Source organism: Lontra canadensis, unplaced genomic scaffold, assembly GCF_010015895.1.
Source record: "Lontra canadensis isolate GAN:19392208 unplaced genomic scaffold, GSC_riverotter_1.0 scaffold108, whole genome shotgun sequence".
Classification (NCBI taxonomy): domain Eukaryota; kingdom Metazoa; phylum Chordata; class Mammalia; order Carnivora; family Mustelidae; genus Lontra; species Lontra canadensis.
Window position 1 is genome coordinate 3,049,109 of NW_022631102.1, and position 23,214 is coordinate 3,072,322.

Sequence of the window (23,214 nt, forward strand, 5' to 3'; positions counted from 1 at the left end):
GTCGCCCTTCCCCTCCCGCGTTGCTGGGTCTACTGCCAAACCCCTCCCCTGGCTGACACGTCCACAGTGACAATGTCACTGTCATCACTGGTCAGCCGAGCAGAGGGGGTGGGGCACTCAGGTGGCATAGCTTGAAGAGCCCTTGCCCCATGGTTCATTGGGAGGCCAGGCATGGGCACTGGGACTCTGGCATGCTGTCTCCAAGCCCTGCCCTGATGGCGATGGAGAATGGTGCAGACCCCTTCCCTTCGCCACCCTGCGATGCTGGACTTGGGACTGGGGCTCCTGTCGGGGACGTCGACGCCCTCCTCCCTCTGTGACACCAAGAAGGCCCATGCCCCCCCTCCAGTGAGGAAGGCCCGTAGCCGGAGCCCACGCCTTCCCTGCGGGCTCTCGGACTCGCCCTGCCGGACCCCCTCCCGGCCTTCAGCTGTGGGGCCTCTCCAGTCCTTGCAGACGCCCCTGGTGGCTGCTTGTTTTCTGCAGGGCCCGCGTGATTGCAGTCTTGATTCTAGAAGCTACTCCAAAAAGAGGGTGGTTGCTGTTCTCCTGCCCCTCCCCCCAGCGTGGGGGGTTGTTGTTTTCATGCTTTGCTAGAACGAGCAGGTGACACAGAGGGACACCAGGCAGGGACTTGGGCTCGGTCCGGATCTCTGGCAACTGCGGGGCCCGGGCCCCACCCAGCAAAGCCCACCCTGAGCCGGCCTCGGGGTCCAGTCTGAGCCTGTCGTGGGGGCTGCCTGTGCCCCGAGATAACCCCAGTCAGCCTCCTGTTCGGAGCGTGGAGGGTGGGGGGAGGGAGCTTGCTGGCTCTGCGACGCGGAGTGTTTGTCATGTTCTGCGATGTGGCTGTGGACGTCTGCCATCATTTATCATCATAATTAAGTGCAATTTGGCAGGGGGATGGGTGGGGGAGCTGACAGCGCCGTTAGAGAGAGCCCCAGCGGCCCAGGTGGAAAGGGCCCGGTGATGTCCCGCCTCCCTCCGTGGGCTGGTGACATGTGGCCCTAGTGGACGCGGCATCCAGGCCCCCACCCCGCCGCCTGGCACCCTCTTCCCGGCCGAGCTGAAGTCACCCCTCTACCAGGAGACCAGCCCGGCCACCGGCCGAGGCAGCCTGGGGCTGGCTGCTGTCCCCAAGGCGGCCAGCTTCCCGCGGGTGGCTTCCTGGCCCTGGTTGGGCTGGAGGCAGACAAGGATGGGCTGGCTTGAGGCCAGCTGCTTCCTCCTTGGGGTACGTGGGAACCGGCCATGGGAACAGCTGGGTGCGGGGCATCAGCCCTACCCTTCCTCCCCAGCCGGGCCTGACACCGCTGCCCCTGGGGCTCTAGCGGACCTCTGCAAGGCGGGGGCTGGGAGGATGGATGAGAGGAGGCAGGCAGAGCAGCCTGGGGTCTTCGTGCCCACCCCCTCTCCCCCCCTACCCCCGCGCTTTGTTCACACGTTAGACCTTCAGGGAGACCCTCTTGAGCACCCAGAGCCCCGCCTGCAAGCCCTCCCTCTTAGATCATCCTTTGCTTCTGGCCATTTAACTATATGTGTAACTGTCGTGTAAGTGTCTGTCTTTTTCACCGGAACGTGGGTTCCCAAGGGCACGGATGGCGCCCACACTGCACCCCTGGGCAGGGTCCTGATGAACCGGCAAATGTGTGAATGACGTGTGCTTGTCACGTGAGTCAGTGGGCACGCCCATGCAGGCTTGCTCACCTGTGCTCGGCCCGGGGCACTCACACACTCAGACAAACGCAACGTGGGCATTTGCCGATTGGCTAAGGGAGAGAGCGTAACCGGCAGAGGGGCCGCTGGGACCTTGGCTTTGAGTAGTGGGAGGAAAAGTTAGGAGGGAGCTTCTTGGAGGTGGTGAGCTCTGAGCTGAGATTTAAGGAGTTGCCATGAGAGAAACACAGAAATAGAGACCACCAGTGGGCAAACCCTTCCGACGCGACGCTTAGGGCCTGGCCTGGGTTAGGGGGTCAGGGGCTGTCAGTCTGGTGGGGAGGCTGTTGTGCACAGAAGGCCTCCTGATGCTTCCTCACCAGTGGGCTCAGAGACCTTCACTCCTGGTGGCGTCCTCTGGAAAGGCAGGGGCTGTTAGCTAGCAGCATGAGGCTTGTCCTCAAGGCCTGCTCCCAGCCCAACTTCCCCTTAGACCAGGGGGAGGGTAAAGAGATTTGCTCTCCCTTGTCAGTTTTGATTCAAATGTTTCCTTGTGTTCTGTGTCGAGAAGGTTTCTGATGTTCAACATGAACTCATTGGGGAAGATTGGTAATTGAGTAGCGAAGTCTGCCTAAGGCCCACACTGGGGCAGCCATGGGGTAGATTCTGCTCCAGACGGTAGATCACAAACTATCAGACAGAAAGGGTCTTGGACGTCATGGAGGCGGAGACTTGGGGAACAGGGACTTCACGAGCCAAGGGTTGAACAAGGTTTGAGCCTCCATCGGTGAGGCTCTTTCCTGGTCTGGGCTGTGTCTCTTTCCTGCTGGCTGGGGCATTGCCCCAGGCAGGAGAGGGATCTCAGGCTGGGTCGCTGCACGGGACGTGTGGGGAATGGCCCACAGGGGCTGGAGGCGGTGGGGCCGTGGAGGGGGACGTAAAGGCTCTGGGGGGGCCCATTTGTGACTTGTGATCTAAAGTGGGCCACTCTGTTCACCAGCCTCACCTGTCAAATGCAGTCAATCAAGTTGTTTTAGGGTCGAAAGGGAACCTTGCTTCTACACAGATCTGCTAAGCATTTCTGATGCAGCAGGTCTGGTGCTGGTGGGCTAAGCAGACACGGCCCCCTGCTGCGTCGCTTCCTGTTCTGCTGTGGAGACAAACTTTGCTCCATTTGTCACCCCTGAAAGGCTGGAATCGAACCCACTGGTGGGCCCTGCAGGGACAAGGTCGAGGTCTCGCCCCACATGAGCAGTAAAACACACAGCCACAGCGGCCGGTGCTGTTCTGGGGGGTTGTGCCAAACAGGAGTCTGGGGTGAGGGCCAGGCTGCTGGGATGCAGTCTACACCCCACCCGGAGGACACTTTCCTTGTCCCACGGAGGCGCTGTGGCCGGCTCTGTGGCCGGGTCCCTTGGAGCCGTTGGGGAGATGTTTGTCTCGTGAGGCCACAGTGTGACCTTTGTCCACGCCTTGGGCCAGCCCCTGGCCGGGAGAAGGGCCCTGCCACGTGATCACCCACCACACGCCAGCACACCAGCCCTTCGTTGGTTCCAACTGAAAGAAAAGCCCCTGCCCTTGACCTCGGCGCCCTTGAGGACCGGCACAAATGCCATGAGGTCAGGAAGCTGGGCTTCCCCTCCCAAGGCTGATGGTGGCCTGTTTACACACATGAGGATGGCAGGACACGCTGGAGGACCTGCCACTGTGTCTGCTGCCCACACGTGGATGGTTCCTGAAGCCCCACTCAGGACGCGCTGAATCCAGGACACACGGGTCCCCACATGGAGGCTCAGCATGGAGCTCACTTGTTCAGGCCACGCCGCAGGGTCTGTGGAAGGCTGGGCTGGGGTGTGGGGCGCTTGAGGCTCCATTCTTGGTCCCCGACACCCACTCGTGAGCTCAGCCGCCACGGACTTGGGCCACACCCACTGGTGTGTCCTGATGGGAGCTGGTGGAGACCAGCAAACCAGCACAGGGCCTCTTCCTTCACTTCCTCTCCCGAATCTTCCCCATGGAGTGCAGTGGACATTTGACACACAGGGCTGGGGACGGAGGCTGTGGCAGAGCGGGACCCACAGGCACCAGCCTTCCCACGAGTTGTGGGTCCTCACTGGGCACTCGCCTTGCTCTCCCCTGAGTGCTTCCAGCCCAGCACACAGTAGGTGGTCAGCACACAGTTATGAGGGCCACTCAGAAATCCCGCAACCCCTGGAGAGCCTGGGGAGCTGGTGGGGCAGCAGGGTCGGGGGAGCTGCTGGGGCTCCTGGAGCCAGATCTCCCGGGGCTGAGCTGTAGTTGGGGAAGAGGGAATGGGGCTGGCCTGGCAGTGTGGCCTGCACAGCCCAGGGGATGGCAGGGACGTCCTGTGGCAGCGGGTGTGGGGGGAGATGTCAGGGTATGGTGCAGGGGTGGAGCGGGCAGGGAGACATGGTCCCTTTCTCAGGCACACAGTGACTGGCTCCCTTCCTTCCCCTGTGGCTGGAATAGGACTCCCACCCCTGCCACTGTCCCACTCCTGGACCTTTGGACCCAATGCTGAGGCGAGAGCCGCCCCTAGCCTCTCCCCACAAGGTGCCCCTCCCCACTTCCCGATTTGTGGACCCTCCCCGCAAAGGCTCACTTTGCAAACCGTGAAATACTGTGACCTTTTGGGCCGTGGCTCTTTCCGTCCCAGAGTCAGGCACAGACGTCCAGGGTGAGGGGGCTGGGTTCCCGGCCTCAGGGCCGGATGGGCACCCGGGAAGGTGCCCTGAGCCGTGGCTCTGCCGGGCTTGGCACAAGCACGCGGCTCCCCAGGGCCGTTGTTTTGCAATCCTTTCTGGCCACCGACCCCGTGCCTCTGGCAATTGCAGGTTTCCCCGGCTGTGATTTGGATGTTTTTTCCTTCTAAACAGCCGCTCTGGAAAAAGGGACTCTCACTGTGAACGAGCTGGCTTCAATTGTCCTGCTTCTTTCCCCAAACAGCACCCTCTCCCCACTGTGCCCCGCCCCCCGCTGCCCCATCCAAGTGTTTCCCCCAAACAGCAGCGGGGGTGGGGGCACCCTGAAGCGGGGTCGTGGGCAGTGGTGGGGGCAGTGACTGCTCACCTCCGGGTTAGGGTCTCCGCCTCGGGGGCCACGTTGTCTGGTCCGTCCAGACCCCTCACCGCTTGTGTCGGGCTCATGAGGGACACTTCCTGAGCGCCTCCTATGGGCAGGGCGCCCCTCCGTCTCCCTCTGTCTTCTCACCGGCCCCACCCAGGAGGTCCTTGAGGAGGAGACAGTTGGCAAATGGCAGAATGGGGCTTCAAAGCGGAGTCTCTGGGTTCCCCCAAACCTGCCCTCTTGTCGCTGAGCACTCGAAGGGGAGTCCTGCTGGTAATTCTCAAGTTGCCTCTCAAGGGCACCGTTCCTTATGGTTTCAAAATCCTTCAGACTTCTCAAGCCTGTCAGTACTGACTCTCAGAGACTCAGGCTCAGAGAGGTCAGGAAGCTTGCCTGAAGCCACACAGCCATTAAGTGGCGGGGCAGGGACTGGACGCTAGGGTTGCGTGAACTGAAGGACCTTGGTTTTATTGCATGCCTGTGGACTGGGGTTCAGGAGTCACATTTTTGGACACGAAGGGCCCGGTTCCAGAGATGAGCTCCTCTGTCACCTATCCCCACACTCCGTGGCGCCTGATGGAGCACTCAAGGGGGCCTTGGGGTCAACTCCGGTTTCAGCGAAGGGATCAACCACAAGTCCATGGTTGAATAGGACTTCAGAGGTGGAGACAGGACCTGGCTCTTTGCCCCAGGATCTTAGTGATAGGTAGGGCAACGGCACCCGGCAGAGACCCTGCCCTTGGCATCCCGGTCTCTGCTCAAGACCAATGAAGACTCCCAGTGGCATCAGGAGGTTGGTCCCTGTTACCCTATGGGGGACCCTGGGCTGTGAGGATCCTTGAGTCCCACTTCTATTCTCTGTGACTCTGCTGTCCCCTCAGTAGCTTATGGGGAGGAGGCGTCATGGTGACTTTGGGTGCACACAGGTCCTCTGAGGAGCACTCCTGGGCTCTGTGCATCTGGGGTCTCGAGACCTCCAAGGCTCTGCCTGGGGAGCAGCTCGTGCTGAGACTCCTGTGTCTCCGTGGGACTGGCCCTGTTGCTTGGGCGTGGTTCCCCCCACCATCCCCTCCGTGGTCCCCTCTTGAGGGGCTCTCCCAGCCTCGCCCCAGCTGCGGCCCCTCCCCCACCTGCGTCTTCCTTGTGGCCACTTGTCTGTGGGCCCAACTTCGCCCAGTGCTGGTGGATGCTACTCGTCGAGGAACAGACCCTCGACGATAGGACGTCCCTGGGCAGAAACTATACCAGCCTTTAAATTTTTGCCAACAATGACGTGAACCAGTGTTGATTTAAACAGAAAAACCCAGGATGACGTGTAATTGTAAAAAACACCACCCCTCACATTGCCATGCGTGGCCGTGACCTCGGAGGGTGCTTAGGGAAGGCCACAATAGGAGTGCTTTTACAAGCCGGCCCCTCTGCGCCAAGATTTCGGAGCAAGGAGCTGGGCTTACGACCTCCTGGAGCCCCTCCCAGCCAGCCACAGGCTCCTGGCTCTGCCTACCAGGCAGTCCCTGAAATGTACTCAGACTCTGAGTGGGGACGGGGTCCCAGCCAAAGTCCGAGCCCCGGGTCAAGCCAGGGAGGTCCAGGAATGTGGATGCCCCGGCCCTGAACCAGGTGGAGATGGGCGAGTGAGCCCTGGCCGCCCCCAGTCAGGCATCCTCTCGGGCCAGCTCTGGGGGTCACCCAGCCATGCTTCCCTGGGGCAGGTCATAACCTTCAGCCCCCGGCAGGACCTGCTTTGTGCAAGGTCCGGCCCGAGCCCACCTGATGTCCCCGATGCGCCCAGAGTCCTCGCACTGTCCCCCAGGACCCTTTGCTCCCTCCAACTGCTGCTTTGCTGGGAGTTTAGGGGTGACGCCAGGGGAGGCCAAGGAGGCCAGCTTAGCTGTCCCGCCTTCTGTTCTAACCCTTGGAGTAAACAGGAACATTAAATCACTACTTGGGGGTCAGGAAACTGGAAATAATCAAAACACAGTGTCCTGTCCTCGGCCTGGGCGCTGGGCCGCCTGTCACCGACCCAGCCCTGCCGCCTGGGGCTTTCCCGGCTTCGCCTCCGCCCAAGTCCCTGCCCCTGCCATCTGCTTTGTGGGCTCTGGTGCCCACAGTGGACCACACCCCAGGGTACAATTAGTGAGAAACCCGGAGAGCTGGCAGCCGCCCCCACACCCACACACGGGCACCACCCGGCCAGGGACATCGCCCTAGGACTGGACCCCCCTATCGGCCCTTGGACCCCAGCGAATGGGGGTAGGCCTGAGGGAAGAGGGCCTCAGGGGGTGGTGAGAGTCTTGGCACCTCATGCCTACTGCCCTTTCTCTGCTTCTAGGGTGGGCACCACCTGCCTGCCTGCCCATCACCCGAGTTCAGAGGCCGGTTAGGCAGCCTGGAGCCGACCGGGTGAGGGAGGTGGGGGTCTTCTCTCCCATCATAGGGCACTCAGGCCGCAGATACCCTTTCCAACTGACCCTCCTCCACTGTGGGCCCTGCGGAAGATTGCAGGTCTCCCAGGAGCCCCCAAGGCTTGGTGAAGGGAAGTGGCTTCGAGGCTCAGCCCCTAGCTCCGGGCTCCTTCCCACAGCCCAGCTTCTGCTCATGGGGGTCTCCAGGTGCAGCGGGGGTCCTCACCTCAGGCCTCCTGGGCTGAGAGGACGAGGCTCAGGCTCTGTGCCGGGCTCCGGCATGTGCTCGCTGGGCTGCCTCCATCACATCTGTGCTTTCTCTGGGCTTCCACCTTTGGGCCTCCAGATGGCCTTTAAGGGATGTCCTGTCTTAGATTCCACTCCACAGCAGCGAGGTGAGAGGGAATTTGAGGAATGCCCCCAAAGGACGCATTGCAAAGCTCCAGCCTGTGGGATCATAGACACACACCCCCCACATACACCCCCGGCCCTGCTGCCTGACCCTGTCCTGTGCCTTGACCATGAGCTGGGGCTGCCTGCAGGGTGAGGCCTGAGAGGGGAGCTCCCGGGGCCTGGATAAAGAGCGGGGACAGCCAGGATAAGCCCCTGTGGGCCTGGGGGAGGCTCGGGCCTGCCCGGTGGAGCTGGCGGTCTGGGGAGGGTGACTGGTGAGGACACAGAGCTTTGTAGCCCCGAGACTCGGCTGTGCAGCTCTCCCTGTTGGGTGCTTGGTCAAGATGGCATTTGGGCTGGCCCTCCTGGGATGAGAAGGGAGGCAGAGCAGCTCGAGGTGGCTAAAAAAAAAAAAAAAACCAGGGGAGGCTGGGCGGCCTCTCCCCCCTATTAACCTGCTCTGAGACCTGGGACTGGGTCTGCCATGGCCTCCTGAGTGTGCACATACCATGTGCCTTCCTCGGACCACTGTGACGCGGGTGCAATGGTGCCCATTTTCCTGATGGGAAGACTGAGGCTCCAGAGGTGACGCGGCTTAGCCACACTGCAGCTGCATTCTATGGTGATGGAGGATTTGGTCTCGGCCCTGGGAGCTCTGGAGACCTGGCTCCTCCCTGGCTTGCGCTGTCGCACCTTGCCGAGGAGGGCTGGGTGGTCAGCCTGGGCTCTCTTCCTTCCTCCCTGCTTGGCCGCAGCCTCCCCCTACCTATCTCCAACCCCCAGCAGCAGCAAGGGGACAAGCCTGATGACACAGCTCCGATGTCTGCGAGGGTGTGGGGAGGAAGCAGTGTTTTCCCTCCACCCTCCTGCCTCTGCTTTCAGGGGTCGGGGAAGGGCCGGAGGTCTGGAGCCCCAGCGAGAGTGGGTGCGCAGATGGACCTGCGTTCAAGCCAGAACTGGGGCAAGGCTGGGGGTAGAATGGGTTCTACCTGGGAAAGTATCGAGTTCTTAGTCCCAGAGCTGAGTGAGGCTGGCTGGGCCGGGCTGGGTGCTAAGGTGGGGTGTGCGTGGGAGGGAGGGGAGCCCCCAGAAAGGCTTGTGGGCAGGCCTGGGGCAGGAACCGCGGGGATGGGATTCCGGTAAGGAGGCAAGTATGCCAGGCCATGGGGAGGGAGCCCACTGACCTGATCCCACTCGTCCTCCTGCCTCCTTGTGTGGAACAGCCCCCGCGTCTGCTCCCAGAGCCTGTATCACTTTGCCCAAGGGAGGAGTTCAGCCCAGAAGTTCTGGAGAATTGAGGCCCACCCTGTCCAGTGCAGAACAGACCTCAGCACCGGTTCCTTGACCTTCAGACGGGACACCAGAGTCTGGGCGTATTTCCCCCAGCAGTCACCTTCCACGGGCTCCTTCCCTGCCCTGACCTCCCCCACCCCTCCTGCTGTCCTGGGATCCCCTCCCACCAAAACCACGTGTGCTCCTTTGTGTTCCTGCCAGGCCAGAGTCCATCTGGGGAATCCTCAGCGAGCCTGCAGGTTACTGGCAAATGGTGGGGGAAACATTTAGGAAGGTAGCCAGGGCCCAGGTTGGGAGGCCTCGGGGGACACGTGAAGGAGCTAGAGTGTTTCCTAGAGAAGTCAGGAGTCACGGAAAGCTTCGGATTTTAAAATATCACTCTGCTTGTTCACTGGGGCCGGGACAGGGCAGACGAGGGAGCCCAGTGCTGAGCAGGGGGGATGGGTGGGAGGAGGGCTGGCGGGAGGCTGGGGTGGCAGAGAGAGGAGTCCAGGTTTCTGCCCAGTGCCTGGGCGCTTGGTGATGGTAGCAAACAGCCCTCCCAGGCTCCCTTGCAGCAGGGGTGGCCACTCCAAGGAGACAGGTCTGTCCGGGGAGATGCAAGAGGATGTTTACTGGAAACCTCTGGGCATGGTTTTGTCCTCCCTGATAAGAGAAGGTATGTGAAGAAGAATGCCCTCTCTGGACCTCCTCCTGCTTCTTGTCTTTGGACATTGTTTGAAGGGTTGGAGCAAGGGCAGCCATTTTGCAACAATGAGGTCCACGTGACACAGAATCATCAGGGGCCGGCTAGGGGCTGTAGAACCACAGCCGGCAGCCAGTCATGGCAGACCCCTTGTTATGCCAGAAAAACGAGCCCCCTCTTTGGTTAAGTCACCATTCACTGTGCCTTCTATTACTTGCAGCCAAAGGCATTCCTGAATAGTACAGGATTTCATGCCAAGAGTGGAGCTGGAAATGATTTCGCAGCCCCTAACCAGCAGAGTCCTCTGGGACAGCAGGAGGTGGGGGTGTGGCTGTGTTGGGTCCTCCAGGGGGACACGCCGGTGCAGAGCCGAGGAGGGTGGCCCCTGGGGATGGCTGTGGGTCCCCGTGGCTAAGGCCATGGGAATGGGTGGCATTGCTCAGGGAGCGTGGGCAGGGGAGGCTGGCAGGTGTCGAGAGAGCTCCAGGGAAGACCAGCCCTCGTGGGGCATGTGGAAAAAGGCTCAGGAGTTGTGCACGGCGATGGGGAAGCCCAGGAACGGGGACGGGAATTAGTCCTCCAATTCCGGAGCAGCTGTTGGGCGCGAGTGACTGGGATTTACACGGAGGGTCTCATTTACTCATCCTCACCCCACCTGCTGAGCAAGGTACTGTTACTGTGCCTGTTTTACAGGTGAAAACACCAGGGCTCTGAGAAAGGGCCACGGAGACTCAGTGCACTAAGAGAAGTCCCAGGGGGCAGCCAGAGGGCTTCAGGGAGGAGGTGGTGCCACCGCAGTGGGCGCCGGGACTGGGCGGGAGTTTGCAGATCTGATGGGCTGGGCAGGAAGGGAGGCGCACAGGCTCTGGGAACAGCACGAACAAGGGAAAGGATGGGACCCGGCTGACTTGCTTGGCCAGGAGACGTGGCAGATCAGGTAGGAGAGACGTGCCAGGGCCGTGAATGCCAGCCTGCGGAGTTTGGTGTTTCTTGGAGGAACCTGGAGGGAGGACGGAGTGACCGGGGCCGGCTCGACCTGAGGGCAGTGAGCATTGAGGACGCAGCTGCCCAGGAGGGGCTGGTGCAGCCACGCCCTCTTCCCAGATGTATCTCCAGGCAGGCGAGGCAAGACCACAGTCAGAGCCCTTGGCCTGTGGCCACCGAAAACAACGTGTCCTCATTGTCATTGAGAAACTGCAGTTGGGTCTTTGGTCCAAGCCATTTCAGGACAGCGGGCTGTCGGCAGCCCAGGCGGGGGTGGCCTGGGATCCCCTGCTGTCCGGGCCCAGGCCAAGCCCCCATGGCTGTGGGCCTGAGTCTGGTTCTGGGGCGGGGGGGAGGCTCATGGGCCGGCGGGGCCAGGAGGGGTGAATCTGGACAGTGAGGCTATTCCCATGAGCTCTGTTTATTTAGTTGGCTGGGAGAAGGTGGGAATGGGCTTCCTGGGGCGGCCCCAGGCTAAGGGGCCCAGGGAAGAAGGAACCTCGGGTACGGATAATGCCAGGACTGGAGACGGACCCTTTCTTCCGCAGCTGGTGGAGCAGGAGCAGGGAGGCCTCCAGCCATGTAGTGGGGGGCCTGGGTCAGGGAGCGGGGCGTGGGCCAGTCAGCAGGCTTCAAGCTCCGCCCCCGACCCTGACCAGCCTACAGGCTGAGATTTTGGGCAAGTCCTCTCCTACCCATCCCTCATCTGTAAAATGGGTGCAGTGAGTCCTGTCCTGGGGCAGGGGGTGGTGCTGGGAGAATTAAACAAGAGATTCCTTCAAAGTCCTGGGCCTGCGGATTTCGCAAACAATTAAAATTTCAAAAAATCAACTTTAGTTCCTGTCATAGGGTGCCAACTTGAGATCTGCCAAGTAAGAACACTGAAAACAAAACCAGAACACAGCTACTGTCTACTGTCACCGTCATCCTGCATGGGAAGCAGCATTTGGACACAGAAAGGGTTGGAGGACACAGGAAAGGGTGTCTCCGTCAGTGGACGCTGGCCGTTGAGTGCAGTGCGCTCGGCCCCGTCTGGAGTGTCGGCTCTGGCAGCCGGAGCAAACGTTCCTTGCCTGGGCCTGGGGCTTAGTGGTGTTTTCCCGGGGACTGGGTGCCCACCCATCTCCTCGCCCGGTGCGCCCAGCTCAGAGCTGGAGAACTTACATTTTTCAGAGGGTACGCTCTGATAGAGGGGCACCTACCTCCATGGGCCGAGTCCCAGCTGCTACCCCAGACTTGCCCCCTTACCTCCTTTCCAGGCCCTCCCAATGGACTCGGCGAACAGGGCTCTCTTCGCGGGAAGATTCTGTCCACGTGGGGTGCCTAGTGATGCTTCAGTGTGCTGGGGCCTGGATGACCCCCCAAGGAGGGGGTATCAAGGCTCAGAGAGCTAAAGGCCCTTGCCTGGGACCCCTGAAGCTGTGTGTGACATGGCCGGGGCCCCCACACCGTCTCCCAAGCCGGGATCCTGAGGCAGATGGAGGAAACTCAGGGTTTAGGGTTTTTTCCCCAGAAGGATCAAAGCTGCAGACAGAGATGGGGCATCGGTCCTTTGCTTCATTCCAAGGTCACGGCTGCAGGGTCTCCTGCAGGGAGGGAACGTGGACACCAGCCAGACCTGAGTCTGAGCTTCACCGCCACGGTCCCCCAGCTCTGTGACTCGGCACAGGCCGCCCCCTCCAAGCCTGTGTTTCCCGGCCTGCCACCCCGCCCCCAGCCTGGGGCCTGGCAGACCGTGGGTGCTCGGTGTGGCCTTGCCGGGTAGGGGCCTAGCCACCATGACTTCAACCTCTCCCTGACAAGGATGTCTCCAGGATGCCCCTGTTCCCACACCACACGGGAGGAGCAGGAAGCCGGGGTCCCCTGGGAGCAACCTCTTTGGAGGGTCTCATTAGCGGCAGGAATGAAACTGGCCAGGAGCTGCCCAGCTCACCAACCCTGGGCAGTGACTTTACACCTCGATGACTCGGGGGGAGGAAATCCAGCTACTGGGGGCAGTGGGGCTGGACCGGGGTCTGGGGGTACCGGGAGACCCACCTTTGTGGCTGGTGTCATCTTGTATAGTCTAAGCTGGCATTCTGGGTCAGGGGAGTCACCAGGGTTTCAGCTGGAGGACGGGCAGAGGGCATGTGACCTTGGCTCCCAGGGGTCCTCGCTAGGGACCCCCTAGCTGCTCATATGCACGCCTCCCCCAAATCTACAGGCATTTCCCCAGGGGCCTAGAGCAGGACATCCTGGCCCGGACCAGCCGCTTGCAGATCCTAGACCCTGGGTGTGTACCCAGAGAGGTCTGCTGCTTGAGGGCTTGTGCTCACAGATGGGGAAACCAAGTCGTTCTGGATTCCTCGTACTCCCTGAGTGCCTTGCCTGGGTGCTGAGGACCCATAGGTACATCTGCCGCAGCTCAGGCCCTCAGGGCTCCTGCTCTTGGAGCGTGAGACAGACCCCAGACTCACAGTGTCCCTGAACGGTTGTCCGGGGGATGGGCGGCCTGTGTCGGCCCCCGCTCGTGGGTGTGTGTGTGCTGGATACCCAGAGGAGAGGCTCTCACGCAGCAGGCATGGGGGAGGAAGGCAGGGGCCAGCTCAGGGGGAAAAGGCACAGACAGAGGCTGGAGTCCTCTCACCCTTCATTTCCTGAGCATCTGCTCCAGCCGACGGCTGCCAGCACGGGCTCCAGGGCTGGGGGGCTGAGGACTCCCCGGCAGGGTGTCCGCTGCAGCCTCGAGGCCCCTACAGGGGCAGAGGGGTTGGCTGGGCCCTGCTCTGGGGCCTGGCGCTGTGCTCCGTGGGGGTCACTCAGACACTGATGGGCAGGGAGTGGGCTTGGGATCGCCCGTGGAAGGGAAGGTAGGACGCTGAGCTGGGAGGATAGTGATGCTTCTTCTTACTGGCTGGTCCTTTGGCACAAGGAGCCCAAGTGTGGCATCAACAGTAGCTTGGAGTTCTGGGAAACTCGTACTTCGTCCCCTGGGGGCAGCTCTCACAGAGCCCTGAACTGCAGGGCCAGGAAGCATAGAGTCCCCAGATCTGTTGCTGGGAGCAACAGTCAATGTGGCCACTCCCACTCCCTCCCCTTTGTTCTGGGACCCACGTGTTCTCCCCACTGGGGACACAACGATATGAAGGTCCTTGACTGAATGTGTGCTGCACGGCGAGGTCCGCGCCCCATCCCTGCAAGGCGCTGCCTGAGTGTGTGCTTCAAGTCTGCGCCGGACAGGCCGTCCCATCCTTTGGTCGGGCTGGCGGCCTCCGAGCGCCGCGACTGGCAGCATGGACGGCAGAGCCTACCGTCCTGGGCGCACCCCAGCACCGTCCTTTCTGTAAAGTGGTTCCTTGCTCTGACATCACATCACTTGGGATCCCGTCAGTGGACTGACTACTCCGTGAGCTCTCCAATGCTGGTGCTCACGGAGCCCATGGCGAGAAAAGGTATTCGTCTATTCCCGTCAAAATTCATCGTCACCCCTTCCAGGATGGAAAATGTCCCGTGTAGTTGACTTGCTTCCAGGAGGCTGATGGTTTCCTGTAGGAATGCTTCCATCCTGGGGACTCCCCATGGATCCTTCTGGTGGGCAGTTGGGGCATTCAGCAATGGCATTGGCTAGACCAGCCGTGGAAGGTGGGGACCCACCTGCTGGGCCACCTTCACGTCTGCCGTCCCAGCTGTGACGTGCCCACACCCGCCATACCACTGATGCAGCAGGCCCGGGAGTTTTCAAAGGGCTTGTTTCTCCCCCTCTAGACGGAAGGGCCCTGGTGTATTTGTACGGTTTGATTTGCTTGGTGTTTTGTGGACCAATGTCTTGTTCTAGGGGATGTCCCACCGGGAATGCGATGGAGACTGTCGGCCAGAAGGGGACAGAGAGGAGAGAGAGGGTGGAGCCCAGGTTCAGGACCAGCTATGTGTCATTGTTCACTGCAGGTCACTACAGACTGTTTTGGATCTTCTTTTCTTATAGGGATGAGGAGAGCAATGGCTCTGTACCAAGTCCCCGAGGCCACGTTCAACAAAGACCGTATTTGGCACAGTGCTCACAACCAGGCCAACGACCTTGCTGAGCTAGTATTGACCCACTGCCACCGTCCATGAGCCATCACCAGGCTCTCCTGGGGGCAAACAGGGGAACTGCATGGCGCTATATCGGGGACTGCCACTCCCACATCCTTTAGGCCTTTAAAGATGGTTCACATGTGCCATTGTTCCATGTGCGATACTGGTTTTGGTTTACTTTTTTTGGCCCCGTAGGGCTTGTACCAACTACCAAATCAGTCTATTTGAATTATTTATTAAAGAACCAGGGAAATAACCACGGGGAACATGGGGGAGGCCCACAGACCCGGGAGCCCTACTTGGGTCTGGACGCCATTTACAACCTGGCCCCCATTGGCCTAATTCCCCCATTCAGTCCTTAGCGTGTCCACTCGAATCCTGTGTCCAGCCTCCCGCACGACAGGGGATTCCCCTTTTCCCACGCAAGGACACTCCATCGATACCCTTGCACTCCTCTGGGGACAAACGGGTGTTGTGACATCTACTCTTATGGTGGCCCAAGGTCCTTCTTCCTGGAGGCTGGCTCCCCTTCTGTCAATGGATTCCTGGTCTGAATACTGGATCCAGATTGGAAACCAAGCAAGGAATCACGGCTTTTCATTGGGGCAGTGCCTTCAGTGTCCCGATCTCTCATTCTGGATTTTGTTTGGTTGTACAGGTGGAACTTTACCCTTAGAGGCTCTCCAGCTCTGGCCCCTGCGTTCCAGCAGCGAGATTGGCCATTTCCAAAGCCCACTGGCTGCCACTCGGATTCCGATGCTCATTACAGTAATTGTCTCCATCTGGCTTCCGATGGTTACTCACTGCCACCGAGTCTCTGTGGTTTTAGGGCCCTGTGACCCTCATTGGCATCAGTGAACCTGGTTCTGAAGCGTCGCCTCCTACCATCAGCCCCGGCTTACGGACGACAGCCACCATGGAGCTTCTCGACGGTGCTGGTGCGTCCCTTACTGCTTTGGTAAATAGCTGATCATCCAGGCCCTCCCATGGGGTGTGGTCATCACCTGGTGGGTGTTCTGGCCGTCTGTGTTATATCCATCGTACTGTGTCTATACCTCCAAACCTTCGCTCGGTCCTCCCGCCATCTGCACAGCAACTCTGGCATCTCCACCTCCCTTAGCGGAGGCCATCCCCCTCCCCCCCGACCCCTCCACGTTGCTGGGTGCTGCTGGGTCGCTGGGTTGGCTCCGTCCCCCATGCTCCTTGCCAGGCCGTGACGGGCTGCATCCTGTAAATGCACTCCCGGAGAGACAAGCTCTCCCTGATCCAGCCTCGTGTTCCACCAATCGGTCCGGGACTTTCAGACCCCAGTCCTGTGCTGGCCAGCTCCTCCGTCCCTTCCTCTTTCTCTCATGACCCTGGATGAGTTATGTTGTTACCTAGCCTGAGTCACTGGCCTGGAAGGGAGATGGGGTGAATTTTGTGGGGGATGCCTGCTGTCCTGTAGTGAGGTTTCTGACATCTTCAAGGAAGTGGGATCACTTGCCCTTTGTAGGAACAAATGGACCACTTTTGCCAGCTTGGAAAGCTTAGGCGACTCCAGGGCTCAAGGCTTTGGGTACACCAACTCAGAAGTTGCTGTACCATTTGTCAAGATCTTAGTATTTTCCAGTCACAGCCTTGACCTTGTCAGAGCAGACTGGCCTGTACTAGTGCCCATGTGTTCCTATCACTAAGTCCCGGGTGTTATACCTTGTGGAGGGGGCCTCATGGTTTCCCCACATGTAGTGTTATATTCCCCATATGTATCATATATTATATCCCTCACGTATAGTGTTACATTTCCCCCAAGCACCGGCTGAACTTTGCAACAGCGTGCGGTTCCACTCCCCCTACAGCCGCTGTCTCCCCATTTTCCTCGGGAGTCCGAGGCACCACTCCCACCATACGCGTCTGCCCCCATGAACGTCTGGACATGGCAGTTCTCCTGACTTGACCTCCTGGCAACAGCCCTGGGTCCTTGAAGGCAGCTAGCCAGTGCGTGAGCCCACTCCCAGGTCCCATTTTCATGTGAGAACCGAGGCTGTTTCCCAGGGTGCAGACGTCGAGGTGGAGGAGGGTGCATGGGGGTGCTCTGGGTCAGTAACCGGGGACAGGAAGGCCAGGAAGCCCACCGGGCAGAGCGAGCTGCTCTCTCTGGGGGGGCCTCAAAGGAGCTCCAAGGAGGTCTGAGGCTGGAATGGCTGTCAGAGCTGTCTCAGGTTAGGGTGCATGGCTTGACCCTGTATAGCTCCCATGGTGACGGGTTGCTGGATATGGGCCACCCAGGGGCAGGGGCATGGTCCTGGTGAGGGATCTTACTCAACTGAGCCACTTTCCAGAGGGCTGGCAGTAGGAACCGGCACTTGGGGCACGTCCAGAGGCTGGGGAAGACGTTCTCCTTCCCGCGGGGAAGGTGGGGGGCCCTTCATGGCACCGATTCTTACCGTTCCCAGGGCCCTGTGGCCTCCCACTGAAACGTCTCTACCCAGCCAGCAAGCAAGGACAGCAAGAGCAAGACAGATCGGGCGACTGCTGGGGGCCAGGCTGGAAGGGGTGGGTTCTCGAGTTGCATTGGCCAGAACTCAGCACAGTGCTTGGCTTTGGGTTGCCAGGGGGAAGGGAAATGGCTTGACAACAACCCAGCTGGTCCCTGCCACCCTGCTCCGAGAAACGCCGGGCACGCAAACTTGAGCTCACCAGCGTGAGGATGAACTGCTCGAGGGTGAGCGAGAGCTGAGGTCAGAGGCCTCAAGGTGACCTCAGATCCGGGTCTCCCAGGACACCCTGCCAACCCTCCAGGCCCTTCCCAAGAGCCCACCCCCTGCCGCGCTTGAGCGCTTAGGATCCAGAGGGACCTAAGACCCATCCTTGCCTTCAGTGGACTTCTAGTCTGGTGGGGAGGTCGCCTTTTGACCAGAGGAAGATCACAGCTGGAACATGGCCAGGTCTCTATGGGAACCATCTAAAGGAGCAGCAGATTCTTCCCAGAAGGGGGGGCAGGGAGACACACCAGGATGGGCATTTGGGGAGCTCCTGAATACGTGTTCTGCAGGTAGAGGGAACAGCATACGCAAAGGCTCAGAGGTAGGGAGATCATGGCAAGTTTGAAGGACTGTGAGGCTGGAGAAGGGGTTCGGGGGAAGGGAGAGGGCTGGGAATATACTGCTGTGGATCCAGAAAGGACAGTCCCTGTCCCCCCACCCCCATCTCCTTGGCTTGCCTCCCTTCATGGTGCCCTATGCCCGGCAGCCACAGAGTGGAAACCCAGGCTGGGCCATCGCCAGCCTAAAGCCCTCCACGGCTCCCCACTGCTCTCCAGATGAAGCCCATACTCTTCCGTGTGGTGCAGAGGCCCCCTCTGGACTGGCCCCTGAGTGTCCCCCCAATGCACCTCTCCAGCGGGTGCCCATCTGTTCTTGTGCTCACCGTTGCATGGGCTCTGTCGTAGCTTTGCTCACGGCCTGCTTCTGCTTCCACCCAGGGTCTTTGCACCTCTGCTTTGGCCCCTGGCGATGCCCTTCCCCAACTTGTTTTCTGGTTAACTCCCACCTGGTCCTCAGGAGCTGCCTCCTCCAGGAAGCCTTCCCTGACCCCTTCCCTCCTTCAGTCTTGCACCCTTTGCACGGCCCCTAGTTATCCTGCATGATTGCTGCTGTCGCCCATCAGGACTGTCTCCTGCTCTGGGTGGAGGCTCCTCTGGCAAGACCAGGGGCTGGGGTCCTCGGCCTGCAGCCCAGGGCTATGCAGCCTGCAGCCTGAATGAGAGGGAAGCAAGGAGATGCCGCCCTTAAGCTCTGAAAAGACATTTTCCCAAGCAGCTGGTAAGGCCCCACCCGCTCCGGGGATTTTCCAATCTGCTCCTGAAAGGCCCAGCTCGGAGCGCACTGGGATCATTCCGGGACACGGCGAGGCCCACTTCCCCGGCCCTGGCTATGAGCAGAGCCCATCTGAAGGTCCTTCCTCCTGCTTTTCCCTTTAGTGATCCGCAACAGGGGGCGGGAGAGGAGGCACAGAGACGGGCCTCCCAGAGCCCCTGCTCCTTGGCAGTGTCAGGCCACCGCGGTACAAGACCTCGCCCCAGAATGCTCAGCATCTCTGTGTGGCCTAGAAATGAGTTCTGGCCTCTGTTGTTCAGAACCCGAGGTTCTGCAGTGATGGTGCGGGGAGGGGGTGGTCACTGCCTCTTAGAGGGGGCGGTCACTGCCTCCCTCCCGGGAGCCCGGGCTCGCTACGGTGCCCTTTTCTGTCTGGAGACTCGGGACTCAAGTGCTGGTGGCCCAGGGTGCTCTGGCTTGGCTGCTGACAGCTGAGAGGCTCCCTCTTGTCCGGGAGCTGAGGGGGGAAGGCAAGAGACAGCTGGGGCCGGTAGCAGGTGGGGGCCCAGGATTGAGGGGACCGGGTCAGCTCTGGACATGGCCAGGCCAACATGAGGCTCATCTCCTGGGATTTCTAGAGGCTGAGTGGAAACTCTCTGCAAAAGGGACTTGTGGCTCCTGCTCTGCTTGGCACCCGCCGAGGTCTTCTGGGAGCTGTTCTGCTCTTGGTAATTGGTGACAGGTTTGCTTCCAAAAGTCTGCCCAGAACCCCAAAGTGGGAGCCGGCAGAGGGCCAGCAGGAGTAGCGAATGTTCTTTTCAAACACATTTTTATAGAGGTACGTTTGGGTCTGCTCTTTGGACCCTGTGAGTTTAGAATTTGAAGGAGCAACACAGGGCTGGGCGGCGGCCCACCTTTGCTCCACAGGCCAAGAAGCGGCCCCAGAGGGCAGAGGGACGTCCCGGGCTCTGGAGAGCCCAGTGTCCTGGGGCAAATGACGGCGGGCTAATCGCAGACACTCTTATCTGTGTAGAGAGCTGGCCCCTGGGGAGCCATGCGCTCGAGACGGAGGGTGGAGGAGGCGGGCAGGATGGGGCACCCTTTGCCGAGGGCTCGGCCGCTGTCAGAAGGGACATGTTGGCCCAGCTCGGTCCCGGCTCTGCCCCCACCGAGCTCAGCTGAACTCCCCTCTGCACGGACGGCCGCCTCCCAGCCCGAGTGCCCGGCTTCGGTGGGGCGAGTTGTCAACTTGGTGGAGAAGAGAGAGAGAGGTGAGACCTGTAGTGTCCCCTTTACATGGTGACAGCGTATTACCTGGGGATAAAAGTCCCCAAGAGATTGGCTCCCAGAGCTTGTGGCTGTGGGAGACCAGCCCTGACCTCCTCACTGCTGGGGGATGGCACAGAGTCCCTGGCCCACAGGCTTCGCTTTCCATAGGCTGGGGCAGGTCAGACAGGCTGTTCTTTTTGTTTTTAAGGAATTTATTTACGGGACGCCTGGGTGGCTCAGTGGGTTAAGCAGCTGCCTTCAGCTCAGGTCATGATCCCAGCATCCTGGGATCGAGCCCCACATCGGGCTCCGTGCTTGGCAGGGAGCCTGCTTCTCCCTCTGCCTCTGCCTGCCTCTCTGTCTGCCTGTGCTCACTCTCGCTCCTCTCTCTCTGACAAATAAATAAATAAAATCTTAAAAAAAAAAGAATTTATTTACTTATTTGAGAGAGAGAGAGAGAGAGAGAGAGAGCGAGCACGAGCAGGGGGAGGTGGGAGGGAGAAGCAGGCTCCCCGCTGAGCGGAGAGCCCGATGTGGGGCTCGATCCCAGGACCCCGAGATCATGACCTGAGCTGAAGGCAGAGGCTTCTCCCACTGAGCCCCCCAGGCGCCCCTGGACGGGTTGCTGTTCTGAGCTCTGCCCTGTTCTGAAATTTCATCACTCTTGCTGCCTCAGTGTCCCACCCGTACAAGGGCAGGATTTAGGAGGCAGCTCCGGAAAGGAAGAGCGAGGTTTTGTCTGCAGCTCCTGGTAGCTCAGAGAGAACCACGTTGAGAAATGGTGAAAAATGGGTGGGATGGTGTGTTTCCCTCCAGTGCGCTGAGCTGTTTACCCAAGACCCTCCCAGGCTGGGCCCTTCCATGGTCGTGGGCATCTTTCCCCAGGGGTGGGGGGGTCCTTGGACAGGCCAATGTCCCTGGGGGTGGGGATGGCCCAGACCGGCGCAGGTGGGCCCCTCTCCTGCTCCTGTTTGGCTCCTGGGGTGTAATGTGTTCCAGAGTCTTGCTCGAGTATGTTACAGGCCTTGCAGGGCGGGGCTGGGGTGAGGCGGGCTGGGCTCAGGCACCGGCAGGTCCTGCAGGATCTGGCTCAACCGCACCCTCATAAACAGTCCCGGGGAGCATCCGTGCCCAGCGCCTTGGGCCGGAGCGCCAGCTCTCTGCTTAGGGCTTGGGGTGATCTCGCTCCCTCCTCACGCCCACTCCTGAGTATTGTCACCGGTTTATGGAGGTGGAGCCTGGAGGGCTTTCGTAACTTGCCTCAGGTCACCCTGCCAGTGAGAGGTGAGGTGCCGTTGGCCCCAGGTCACCTGACACCAGGGACAACCCTGGGGTGCTCCTCCCGTCTCCGTGTCAAAAGCGGGGTAGGCCGGGTGGGTCCCTAGGCTCTTAGAGATGCCCGGATGGACTTCTTACATATATTTGGTGTCATGTGTATTAACAAAAAAGTTAACCCATCAAAGCTGCGACTTGACTGAGAATATTGCCGAGGGGTGGGGGAAGCAAGTTTTAAAAAGCAAGACTATTAAGGATTGCATTTAAGAGTGTCGTTTGGTAAAAATCGGTCTGGATCAGAGTTTGGCAAAACAACAGCAACAAGAACAGACCAGGGATCTGGAGAAACATCGAGCGCTGTGCCGGCCCGTGCGTCGGCCCCTGCGTCCTGCACCTCAGGCTCTGTGGGCTCCGCGGACCTCCCTAACCCCGCAACCCTGGTCCCACTTCCCCCAGCTGCCCACACCCGCTCCGTCTCAGGGAAAGCTTCTGCAGAGCAGAACCCCCACTGGAGCCCCTCTCCCAGATCCTCTGCAGTCTGACTGCCGCTCCCTCCTTTCCCAGCGGCCACCGTCCCAGCGGCCCCAGCGGCCAGCCTGTAAGGAGGTGCATGGCCGGCCTCGTGGGCAGCGCTGACACGGGTGGCTGCTCCCTCTCGGGGCCTGACTTCCCCTCGCCTCCCTGACTGCTTCTCCCCAGGCTCCTTTGAGGACCCCCTCCCCCACCCAGTGCTGGTGCCCCTCAGACCCTCTTCCTGAGAGCTCCTCACCCCCTTCTTTGCTGACCTTATGTCGTCCCTGGCATTTACTACTAACTTCAAGCTGGTAAGTTCCCTGCTTATGGCTCCACGTCACCTTCCAAAATCCCGGCCTGCCTGCCGGACCTCTCCCCTTGGACACCTCACAGGTGTCTCAGACTTCGCCCCCTGAGCTGGGACCTGGAACACCACCCCCTTCTCAGCAGGTCTCTGTCACCCCAGCTGCTCAGGGTAAGTGTGGGTGCCCCCTGTCTCCTCTCCAGTGTGCCCTCCCTCCTCTGGGATGTGTCCTGGATCTTGCCACCCTCCTCCCTCTCTCTGCCACCGCCCTGGTCTGAGCCCCATCACCTCCCAGACTTCCGAGGCCAAATCACCTGCTGCAATCTGTGTGGATGTTTGAAAGATGGAAAGACACGAGTGGGATCAGATCACTGCCCTGCTTAGAACCCTCCTCTCCGCTGGCTCCCCACCCCTGGGATAAGACCCAGGCTTCTCAGCATCTATTAGCCCCCTCTCCCTCACCCTGGGTTGGTCTCCTGATGCAGAACCACAGGGGGTGTTGGCTCAGCAAACCTGTCTCCAGGAGCTTAACTTAGGGCACGTGTTCCTCCTCTTTTGCCTCATAAGCCCATGGACATGGTCTAGGTGCCCACGACAGCTCCACGGTGTTGGCATCCCAGGCTCCTTCCGTCTTGTGGCTCTGCTGTCCTCATGGGTCTAAGGTGGCTGCTTGAGCTCCTGACATCCCAGACGGAGGGGAGAGCACAACCAGGAAGTTGGACACAGTCCTCCTGCTTGTACCAATCGACCAGGCTTCCTTGTGTGGCCCCACCTGCCTGCCAAGGAGGCTGAAAACATTGTTTTTTGTCTGGGCTGTGTGTGCCAGGCTACCTCTTGTGTTACTATGGAAGAGGGGAGAGAGGACTGGGAGGACAGCTGGAACTCTTTCCCAGGAGAGGATGGCTTGCCCCTGACCCGAGGGACATCCCTGTGCGTCAGTGCCCATGTCTAAAATGGGGTCACCTCTCTGCAGGGTGCTCGTGAGGAGTCAGTGAGATCGTCAATGGCACGTGCGCCACATGCTGTCAGGGACCTTTCCAGCGAGGCCTCTCTCCTCCCTGCTCTGCCTCTGTCCCCTCCGATGAGGCATCCACAGTTTGGGACTTCAGGGACAGGATTTGAATCGGCACTTAGTAGGGGCCGACGAAGGTGGCTCTGTGCATCTCCCCCGCTGCCTCTTGTTTGCCGAGGTTTTGGTTCGCGGGGGGCCTCGGGGACCTCAGGAGATGAAGCTGGCAGGGTAGGCACAGTTGGTGCGTGGCAAACCGAACCTGTCAATTCCAGAAGCTTTTGGCACATTGTTGAAGCGACTAGATGACTTTGAGAAGTGTCTGCGTGTTTTTTCCCCAAGTGCAGTTATTTTTGCCGCTGTGAAATGTTCTGAAATCTGACAGTTTTGTTTTGAGTCTTAGCCCGATGTGAAGACAGAAAGGAACACTGCCTCCCAGTTCTGTGGCACCCGCGCCTCAGGGTCCCCTGAGGACACCCTGATCCTGGCAG

General features: G+C 60.1%; 1 pseudogene; it reads left to right on the forward strand.

Moving 5' to 3' along the window:
• LOC116856295 overlaps nt 1–21,499 on the forward strand; it is a 47,576-nt pseudogene extending 26,077 nt beyond the window's left edge.
• Nucleotides 21,500–23,214: the final 1,715 nt, after the last annotated feature.